Here is a 12658-nt window from a genome sequence, read left to right on the forward strand (position 1 = left end):
ACAGATGGATCATAGATGCATCATAAATGCATCACAAATGAATCAAAGATGGATCATAGGTGCATCATAGATGCATCATAGGTGCATCATAGGTGCATCATAGGTGCATCATAGGTGCATCATAGGTGCATCATAGGTGCATCATAGGTGGATCACAGATGGTTCATAGATGCTATTCTATTATCCATCTATGATGCACCTATGATGCATCTATGATGCACCTATGATCCATCTATGATTCATCTATGATCCATCTATGATTCATCTATGATCCATCTATGATTCATCTATGATCCATCTATGATTCATCTATGATCCATCTATGATTCATCTATGATCCATCTGTATCATAGATGGATCACAGATGGATCATAGATGGATCATAGATGAATCATAGATGGATCATAGATGGATCATAGATGAATCATAGATGGATCATAGATGAATCATAGATGGATCATAGATGAATCATAGATGGATCATAGGTGCATCATAGATGCATCATAGGTGCATCATAGATGGATAATAGATGCATCATAGATTGATCACAGATGGATCATAGATGAATCATAGATGGATCATAGATGGATCATAGATGGATCACAGATGGATCATAGATGCATCATAAATGCATCACAAATGAATCAAAGATGGATCATAGGTGCATCATAGATGCATCATAGGTGCATCATAGATGCATCATAGGTGCATCATAGATGCATCATAGGTGCATCATAGATGCATCATAGGTGCATCATAGATGCATCATAGGTGCATCATAGATGCATCATAGATGCATCATAGGTGCATCATAGATGCATCATAGGTGCATCATAGATGCATCATAGGTGCATCATAGATGCATCATAGGTGCATCATAGATGCATCTATGATGCACCTATGATGCATCTATGATGCACCTATGATCCATCTTTGATTCATTTGTGATGCATTTATGATGCATCTATGATCCATCTGTGATCCATCTATGATCCATCTATGATCCATCTATGATTCATCTATGATCCATCTGTGATCAATCTATGATGCATCTATTATCCATCTATGATGCACCTATGATGCATCTATGATGCACCTATGATCCATCTATGATTCATCTATGATCCATCTATGATGCACCTATGATGCATCTATGATGCACCTATGATCCATCTATGATTCATCTATGATCCATCTGTGATCCATCTATGATGCATCTATTATCCATCTATGATACATCTATGATACATCTATGATTCATCTATGATCCATCTATGATCCATCTGTGATCCATCTATGATACATCTATGATCCATATTTGATTCATCTATGATGCATTTATGATGCATCTATGATCTATCTATGATCCATTTGTGATGCATTTATGATGCATCTATGATCCATCTGTGATCCATCTATGATACATCTATGATTCATCTATGATTCATCTATGATCTATCTATGATCCATCTGTGATCCATCTATGATACATCTATGATCCATCTTTGATTCATCTATGATGCATTTATGATGCATCTATGATCTATCTATGATCCATCCATGATGCACCTATGATGCATCTATGATGCACCTATGATGCATCTTTGATGTACCTATGATCCATCTATGATGCACCTATGATCCATCGATAATGCACCTATGATCCATCTATGATGCACCTATGATCCATCTATGATCCATCTTTGATCCATTTTTGATGCATCTATGATGCATCTATGATCCATCTGTAATCCATCTATGATGCATCTATTATCCATCTATGATCCATCCATGATCCATCCATGATGCATCTATGATGCACCTATGATCCATCTATGATGCACCTATGATCCATCTATGATCCATCTTTGATCCATTTGTGATGCATTTATGATGCATCTATGATCCATCTGTGATCCATCTATGATACATCTATGATTCATCTATGATCCATCTATGATCCATCTGTGATCCATCTATGATACATCTATGATCTATCTTTGATTCATCTATGATTCATCTATGATCCATCTATGATTCATCTATGATCCATCTTTGATTCATCTATGATGCATTTATGACGCATCTATGATCTATCTATGATCCATCCATGATGCACCTATGATGCATCTATGATGCACCTATGATGCATCTTTGATGTACCTATGATCCATCTATGATGCACCTATGATCCATCTATGATGCACCTATGATCCATCTATGATCCATCTTTGATCCATTTGTGATGCATCAATGATGCATCTATGATCCATCTGTGATCCATCTATGATGCATCTATTATCCATCTATGATCCATCCATGATCCATCCATGATGCATCTATGATGCACCTATGATCCATCTATGATGCACCTATGATCCATCTATGATCCATCTTTGATCCATTTGTGATGCATTTATGATGCATCTATGATCCATCTGTGATCCATCTATGATCCATCTATGATCCATCTATGATTCATCTATGATCCATCTGTGATCCATCTATGATCCATCTTTGATCCATTTGTGATGCATTTATGATGCATCTATGATCCATCTGTGATCCATCTATGATACATCTATGATTCATCTATGATCCATCTATGATCCATCTGTGATCCATCTATGATACATCTATGATCCATCTTTGATTCATTTATGATGCATCTGTGATGAATCTATGATCCATCTATAATGCATCTTTGATCCATCTATGATCCATCTATGATCCATCTATAGTTCAACAATTACATAGTTTTTATCATGGCTTCCTTATCTTTAAATAACACAGCTTGTTTTCTCTATAAATAATATAGCAATATTTGAATTAAAACAGAGATGTTCAAGACTTGCATTCATGTGTACAAGGGTGTATGAATAGCAAACCGGTAACACTAATTTGCATAACATATTAATCCTGGAGCTCTGTCTTATGCGCGGTTGTGAGTGTTTTAAGCTCATATTTGTATTTCGTTAAGTCTTTGAACATCATAGATCATAGATGGATCATAGATGAATCATAGATGGATCATAGATGGATCATAGATGAATCATAGATGGATCATAGATGAATCATAGATGGATCATAGATGAATCATAGATGGATCATAGATGAATCATAGATGGATCATAGATGAATAATTGATGGATCATAGGTGCATCATAGATGCATCATAGGTGCATCATAGATGGATAATAGAATAGCATCTATGAACCACCTGTGATCCACCTATGATGCATCTATGATGCACCTATGATGCACCTATGATGCATCTATGATGCACCTATGATGCATCTATGATGCACCTATGATCCATCTTTGATTCATTTGTGATGCATTTATGATGCATCTATGATCCATCTGTGATCCATCTATGATCCATCAATGATCCATCTATGATTCATTTATGATCCATCTGTGATCCATCTATGATGCATCTATTATCCATCTATGATGCACCTATGATGCATCTATGATGCACCTATGATTCATCTATGATTCATCTATGATCTATCTTTGATTCATCTATGATCCATCTATGATTCATCTATGATCCATCTATGATTCATCTATGATCTATCTATGATCCATCTATGATTCATCTATGATCCATCTATGATCCATCTGTGATCCATCTATGATACATCTATGATCTATCTTTGATTCATCTATGATTCATCTATGATCCATCTATGATTCATCTATGATCCATCTATGATCCATCTATGATTCATCTATGATCCATCTATGATCCATCTGTGATCCATCTATGATACATCTATGATGCACCTATGATGCACATATGATGCACCTATGATGCACATATGATGCACCAATGATGCATCTATGATGCACCTATGATGCATCTATGATGCACCTATGATGCATATATGATGCACCTATGATGCATATATGATGCACCTATGATGCATCTATGATGCACCTATGATGAACCTATGATGCATCTATGATGCACCTATGATGCACATATGATGAACCAATGATGCATCTATGATGCACCTATGATGCATCTATGATGCACTTATGATGCATCTATGATGCATCTATGATGCACCTATGATGCATCTATGATGCACTTATGATGCATCTATGATGCATCTATGATGCACCTATGATGCATCTATGATGCACCTATGATGCACCTATGATGCACCTATGATGCACTTATGATGCACCTATGATGCATATATGATGCACCTATGATGCATATATGATGCACCTATGATGCATCTATGATCCATCTGTGATACATCTATGATACATCTATGATTCATCTATGATCCTTCTATGATCCATCTGTGATCCATCTATGATACATCTATGATCTATCTTTGATTCATCTATGATTCATCTATGATCCATCTATGATTCATCTATGATCCATCTATGATGCATCTATGATTCATCTATGATCCATCTATGATTCATCTATGATCCATCTATGATTCATCTATGATCCATCTGTATCATAGATGGATCACAGATGGATCATAGATGGATCATAGATGAATCATAGATGAATCAAAGATAGATCATAGATGTATCATAGATGGATCACAGATGGATCATAGAAGGATCATAGATGAATCATAGATGTATCATAGATGTATCACAGATGGATCATAGATGCATCATAAATGCATCACAAATGGATCAAAGATAGATCATAGATGGATCATAGGTGCATCATAGATGGATCATAGGTGCATCATAGATGGATCATAGGTGCATCATAGATGGATCATAGATGCATCATAGATGCATCATAGGTGCATCATAGATGCATCATAGGTGCATCATAGATGCATCATAGATGCATCATAGGTGCATCATAGATGCATCATAGGTGCATCATAGATGCATCATAGGTGCATCATAGATGCATCATAGGTGCATCATAGATGCATCATAGGTGCATCATAGATGCATCATTGGTGCATCATATGTGCATCATAGGTGCATCATATGTGCATCATAGGTGCATCATAGATGTATCATAGATGGATCACAGATGGATCATAGATGGATCATAGATGAATCATAGATGGATCATAGATGGATCATAGATGAATCATAGATGGATCATAGATGAATCATAGATGAATCAAAGATAGATCATAGATGTATCATAGATGGATCACAGATGGATCATAGATGGATCATAGATGAATCATAGATGGATCATAGATGGATCATAGATGAATCATAGAAGGATCATAGATGAATCATAGATGGATCATAGACGAATCATAGATGGATCATAGATGAATCATAGATGCATCATAGGTGCATCATAGATGGATAATAGATGCATCATAGATGGATCACAGATGGATCATAGATGAATCATAGATGGATCATAGATGGATCATAGATGGATCACAGATGGATCATAGATGCATCATAAATGCATCACAAATGAATCAAAGATGGATCATAGGTGCATCATAGATGCATTATAGGTGCATCATAGATGCATCATAGGTGCATCATAGATGCATCATAGGTGCATCATAGATGCATCATAGGTGCATCATAGATGCATCATAGGTGCATCATAGGTGCATCATAGATGCATCATAGGTGCATCATAGATGCATCATAGGTGCATCATAGATGCATCAAAGGTGCATCATAGATGCATCATAGGTGCATCATAGATGCATCATAGGTGCATCATAGATCATCCTATCACAGATGGATCATAGATGCATCATAAATGCATCACAAATGGATCATAGGTGCATCATAGATGGATCATAGGTGCATCATAGATGGATCATAGGTGCATCATAGATGGATCATAGATGCATCATAGGTGCATCATAGATGCATCATAGGTGCATCATAGATGCATCATAGGTGCATCATAGATGCATCATAGGTGCATCATAGGTGCATCATATGTGCATCATAGGTGCATCATATGTGCATCATAGGTGCATCATAGATGCATCATAGATGCATCATAGATGCATCATAGGTGCATCATAGATGCATCATAGGTGCATCATAGGTGCATCATAAATGCATCACAAATGGATCAAAGATAGATCATAGATGGATCATAGGTGCATCATAGATGGATCATTGGTGCATCATAGATGGATCATAGATGCATCATAGATGCATCATAGGTGCATCATAGATGCATCATAGGTGCATCATAGGTGCATCATAGATGCATCATAGGTGCATCATAGATGCATCATAGATGCATCATAGGTGCATCATAGATGCATCATAGGTGCATCATAGATGCATTATAGGTGCATCATAGATGCATCATAGGTGCATCATAGATGCATCATTGGTGCATCATATGTGCATCATAGGTGCATCATAGATGCATCATAGGTTCATCATAGGTGCATCATAGATGCATCATAGGTGCATCATATATGCATCATAGGTGCATCATAGATGCATCATAGGTGCATCATAGATGCATCATTGGTGCATCATATGTGCATCATAGGTGCATCATATGTGCATCATAGGTGCATCATAGATGTATCATAGATGGATCACAGATGGATCATAGATGGATCATAGATGAATCATAGATGGATCATAGATGGATCATAGATGAATCATAGATGGATCATAGATGAATCATAGATGAATCAAAGATAGATCATAGATGTATCATAGATGGATCACAGATGGATCATAGATGGATCATAGATGAATCATAGATGGATCATAGATGGATCATAGATGAATCATAGATGGATCATAGATGAATCATAGATGGATCATAGGTGCATCATAGATGCATCATAGATGCATCATAGATGGATAATAGATGCATCATAGATGGATCACAGATGGATCATAGATGAATCATAGATGGATCATAGATGGATCATAGATGGATCACAGATGGATCATAGATGCATCATAAATGCATCACAAATGAATCAAAGATGGATCATAGGTGCATCATAGATGCATCATAGGTGCATCATAGGTGCATCATAGGTGCATCATAGGTGCATCATAGGTGCATCATAGATGCATCATAGGTGGATCACAGATGGTTCATAGATGCTATTCTATTATCCATCTATGATGCACCTATGATGCATCTATGATGCACCTATGATCCATCTATGATTCATCTATGATCCATCTATGATTCATCTATGATCCATCTATGATTCATCTATGATCCATCTATGATTCATCTATGATCCATCTATGATTCATCTATGATCCATCTGTATCATAGATGGATCACAGATGGATCATAGATGGATCATAGATGAATCATAGATGGATCATAGATGGATCATAGATGAATCATAGATGGATCATAGATGAATCATAGATGGATCATAGATGAATCATAGATGGATCATAGGTGCATCATAGATGCATCATAGGTGCATCATAGATGGATAATAGATGCATCATAGATTGATCACAGATGGATCATAGATGAATCATAGATGGATCATAGATGGATCATAGATGGATCACAGATGGATCATAGATGCATCATAAATGCATCACAAATGAATCAAAGATGGATCATAGGTGCATCATAGATGCATCATAGGTGCATCATAGATGCATCATAGGTGCATCATAGATGCATCATAGGTGCATCATAGATGCATCATAGGTGCATCATAGATGCATCATAGGTGCATCATAGATGCATCATAGATGCATCATAGGTGCATCATAGATGCATCATAGGTGCATCATAGATGCATCATAGGTGCATCATAGATGCATCATAGGTGCATCATAGATGCATCTATGATGCACCTATGATGCATCTATGATGCACCTATGATCCATCTTTGATTCATTTGTGATGCATTTATGATGCATCTATGATCCATCTGTGATCCATCTATGATCCATCTATGATCCATCTATGATTCATCTATGATCCATCTGTGATCAATCTATGATGCATCTATTATCCATCTATGATGCACCTATGATGCATCTATGATGCACCTATGATCCATCTATGATTCATCTATGATCCATCTATGATGCACCTATGATGCATCTATGATGCACCTATGATCCATCTATGATTCATCTATGATCCATCTGTGATCCATCTATGATGCATCTATTATCCATCTATGATGCACCTATGATGCATCTATGATGCACCTATGATGCATCTATGATGCACCTATGATCCATCTATGATTCATCTATGATCTATCTATGATTCATCTATGATCCATCTATGATTCATCTATGATCCATCTATGATCCATCTATGATTCATCTATGATCCATCTATGATCCATCTGTGATCCATCTATGATACAGATGGATCATAGATGAATCATAGATGGATCATAGATGAATCATAGATGGATCATAGATGAATCATAGATGCATCATAGATGGATCATAGATGAATCATAGATGGATCATAGATGAATCATAGATGAATCAAAGATAGATCATAGATGTATCATAGATGGATCACAGATGGATCATAGAAGGATCATAGATGAATCATAGATGTATCATAGATGTATCACAGATGGATCATAGATGCATCATAAATGCATCACAAATGGATCAAAGATAGATCATAGATGGATCATAGGTGCATCATAGATGGATCATAGGTGCATCATAGATGGATCATAGGTGCATCATAGATGGATCATAGATGCATCATAGATGCATCATAGGTGCATCATAGATGCATCATAGGTGCATCATAGATGCATCATAGGTGCATCATAGATGCATCATAGGTGCATCATAGATGGATCACAGATGGATCAACAATGAATCATAGATGGATCATAGATGGATCATAGATGGATCACAGATGGATCATAGATGCATCATAAATGCATCACAAATGAATCAAAGATGGATCAAAGGTGCATCATAGATGCATCATAGGTGCATCATAGATGCATCATAGGTGCATCATAGATGCATCATAGGTGCATCATAGATGCATCATAGTTGCATCATAGATGCATCATAGATGCATCATAGATGCATCATAGATGCATCAAAGGTGCATCATAGATGCATCATAGGTGCATCATAGATGGATCACAGATGGATCATAGATGAATCATAGATGGATCATAGATGGATCATAGATGGATCACAGATGGATAATAGATGCATCATAAATGCATCACAAATGAATCAAAGATGGATCATAGGTGCATCATAGATGCATCATAGGTGCATCATAGATGCATCATAGGTGCATCATAGATGCATCATAGGTGCATCATAGATGCATCATAGGTGCATCATAGATGCATCATAGGTACATCATAGATGCATCATAGGTGCATCATAGATGCATCATAGATGCATCATAGGTGCATCATAGATGCATCAAAGGTGCATCATAGATGCATCATAGGTGCATCATAGATGCATCATAGGTGCATCATAGATCATCCTATCACAGATGGATCATAGATGCATCATAAATGCATCACAAATGGATCAAAGATAGATCATAGATGGATCATAGGTGCATCATAGATGGATCATAGGTGCATCATAGATGGATCATAGGTGCATCATAGATGGATCATAGATGCATCATAGGTGCATCATAGATGCATCATAGGTGCATCATAGATGCATCATAGGTGCATCATAGATGCATCATAGGTGCATCATAGGTGCATCATATGTGCATCATAGGTGCATCATATGTGCATCATAGGTGCATCATAGATGCATCATAGATGCATCATAGATGCATCATAGGTGCATCATAGATGCATCATAGGTGCATCATAGGTGCATCATTAATGCATCACAAATGGATCAAAGATAGATCATAGATGGATCATAGGTGCATCATAGATGGATCATTGGTGCATCATAGATGGATCATAGATGCATCATAGATGCATCATAGGTGCATCATAGATGCATCATAGGTGCATCATAGGTGCATCATAGATGCATCATAGGTGCATCATAGATGCATCATAGATGCATCATAGGTGCATCATAGATGCATCATAGGTGCATCATAGGTGCATCATAGATGCATCATAGGTGCATCATAGATGCATCATAGATGCATCATAGGTGCATCATAGATGCATCATAGGTGCATCATAGATGCATTATAGGTGCATCATAGATGCATCATAGGTTCATCATAGGTGCATCATAGATGCATTATAGGTGCATCATATATGCATCATAGGTGCATCATAGATGCATCATAGGTGCATCATATGTGCATCATAGGTGCATCATAGATGCATCATAGGTTCATCATAGGTGCATCATAGATGCATCATAGGTGCATCATATATGCATCATAGGTGCATCATAGATGCATCATAGGTGCATCATTGGTGCATCATATGTGCATCATAGGTGCATCATATGTGCATCATAGGTGCATCATAGATGTATCATAGATGGATCACAGATGGATCATAGATGGATCATAGATGAATCATAGATGGATCATAGATGGATCATAGATGAATCATAGATGGATCATAGATGAATCATAGATGAATCAAAGATAGATCATAGATGTATCATAGATGGATCACAGATGGATCATAGATGGATCATAGATGAATCATAGATGGATCATAGATGGATCATAGATGAATCATAGATGGATCATAGATGAATCATAGATGGATCATAGATGAATCATAGATGGATCATAGATGAATCATAGATGGATCATAGGTGCATCATAGATGCATCATAGGTGCATCATAGATGGATAATAGATGCATCATAGATGGATCACAGATGGATCATAGATGAATCATAAATGGATCATAGATGGATCATAGATGGATCACAGATGGATCATAGATGCATCATAAATGCATCACAAATGAATCAAAGATGGATCATAGGTGCATCATAGATGCATCATAGGTGCATCATAGATGCATCATAGGTGCATCATAGGTGCATCATAGGTGCATCATAGGTGCATCATAGATGCATCATAGGTGGATCACAGATGGTTCATAGATGCTATTCTATTATCCATCTATGATGCACCTATGATGCATCTATGATGCATTTATGATGCATCTATGATCTATCTATGATCCATCCATGATGCACCTATGATGCATCTATGATGCACCTATGATGCATCTTTGATGTACCTATGATCCATCTATGATGCACCTATGATCCATCGATAATGCACCTATGATCCATCTATGATGCACCTATGATCCATCTATGATCCATCTTTGATCCATTTGTGATGCATTTATGATGCATCTATGATCCATCTGTGATCCATCTATGATACATCTATGATTCATCTATGATCCATCTATGATCCATCTGTGATCCATCTATGATACATCTATGATCTATCTTTGATTCATCTATGATTCATCTATGATCCATCTATGATTCATCTATGATCCATCTTTGATTCATCTATGATGCATTTATGACGCATCTATGATCTATCTATGATCCATCCATGATGCACCTATGATGCATCTATGATGCACCTATGATGCATCTTTGATGTACCTATGATCCATCTATGATGCACCTATGATCCATCTATGATGCACCTATGATCCATCTATGATGCACCTATGATCCATCTATGATCCATCTTTGATCCATTTGTGATGCATCTATGATGCATCTATGATCCATCTGTGATCCATCTATGATGCATCTATTATCCATCTATGATCCATCCATGATCCATCCATGATGCATCTATGATGCACCTATGATCCATCTATGATGCACCTATGATCCATCTATGATCCATCTTTGATCCATTTGTGATGCATTTATGATGCATCTATGATCCATCTGTGATCCATCTATGATCCATCTATGATCCATCTATGATTCATCTATGATCCATCTGTGATCCATCTATGATCCATCTTTGATCCATTTGTGATGCATTTATGATGCATCTATGATCCATCTGTGATCCATCTATGATACATCTATGATTCATCTATGATCCATCTATGATCCATCTGTGATCCATCTATGATACATCTATGATCCATCTTTGATCCATCTTTGATTCATTTATGATGCATCTGTGATGAATCTATGATCCATCTATAATGCATCTTTGATCCATTTATGATCCATCTATGATCCATCTATAGTTCAACAATTACATAGTTTTTATCATGGCTTCCTTATCTTTAAATAACACAGCTTGTTTTCTCTATAAATAATATAGCAATATTTGAATTAAAACAGAGATGTTCAAGACTTGCATTCATGTGTACAAGGGTGTATGAATAGCAAACCGGTAACACTAATTTGCATAACATATTAATCCTGGAGCTCTGTCTTATGCGCGGTTGTGAGTGTTTTAAGCTCATATTTGTATTTCGTTAAGTCTTTGAACATCATAGATCATAGATGGATCATAGATGAATCATAGATGGATTAGATGGATCATAGATGAATCATAGATGGATCATAGATGAATCATAGATGGATCATAGATGAATCATAGATGGATCATAGATGAATCATAGATGGATCATAGATGAATCATAGATGGATCATAGATGAATAATTGATGGATCATAGGTGCATCATAGATGCATCATAGGTGCATCATAGATGGATAATAGAATAGCATCTATGAACCATCTGT

This window comes from Macrosteles quadrilineatus, unplaced genomic scaffold, assembly GCF_028750875.1.
Source record: "Macrosteles quadrilineatus isolate MER2022 unplaced genomic scaffold, UCM_ALF_1.0 Scaffold_120__1_contigs__length_311821, whole genome shotgun sequence".
NCBI classification, from domain to species: Eukaryota; Metazoa; Arthropoda; class Insecta; order Hemiptera; family Cicadellidae; genus Macrosteles; species Macrosteles quadrilineatus.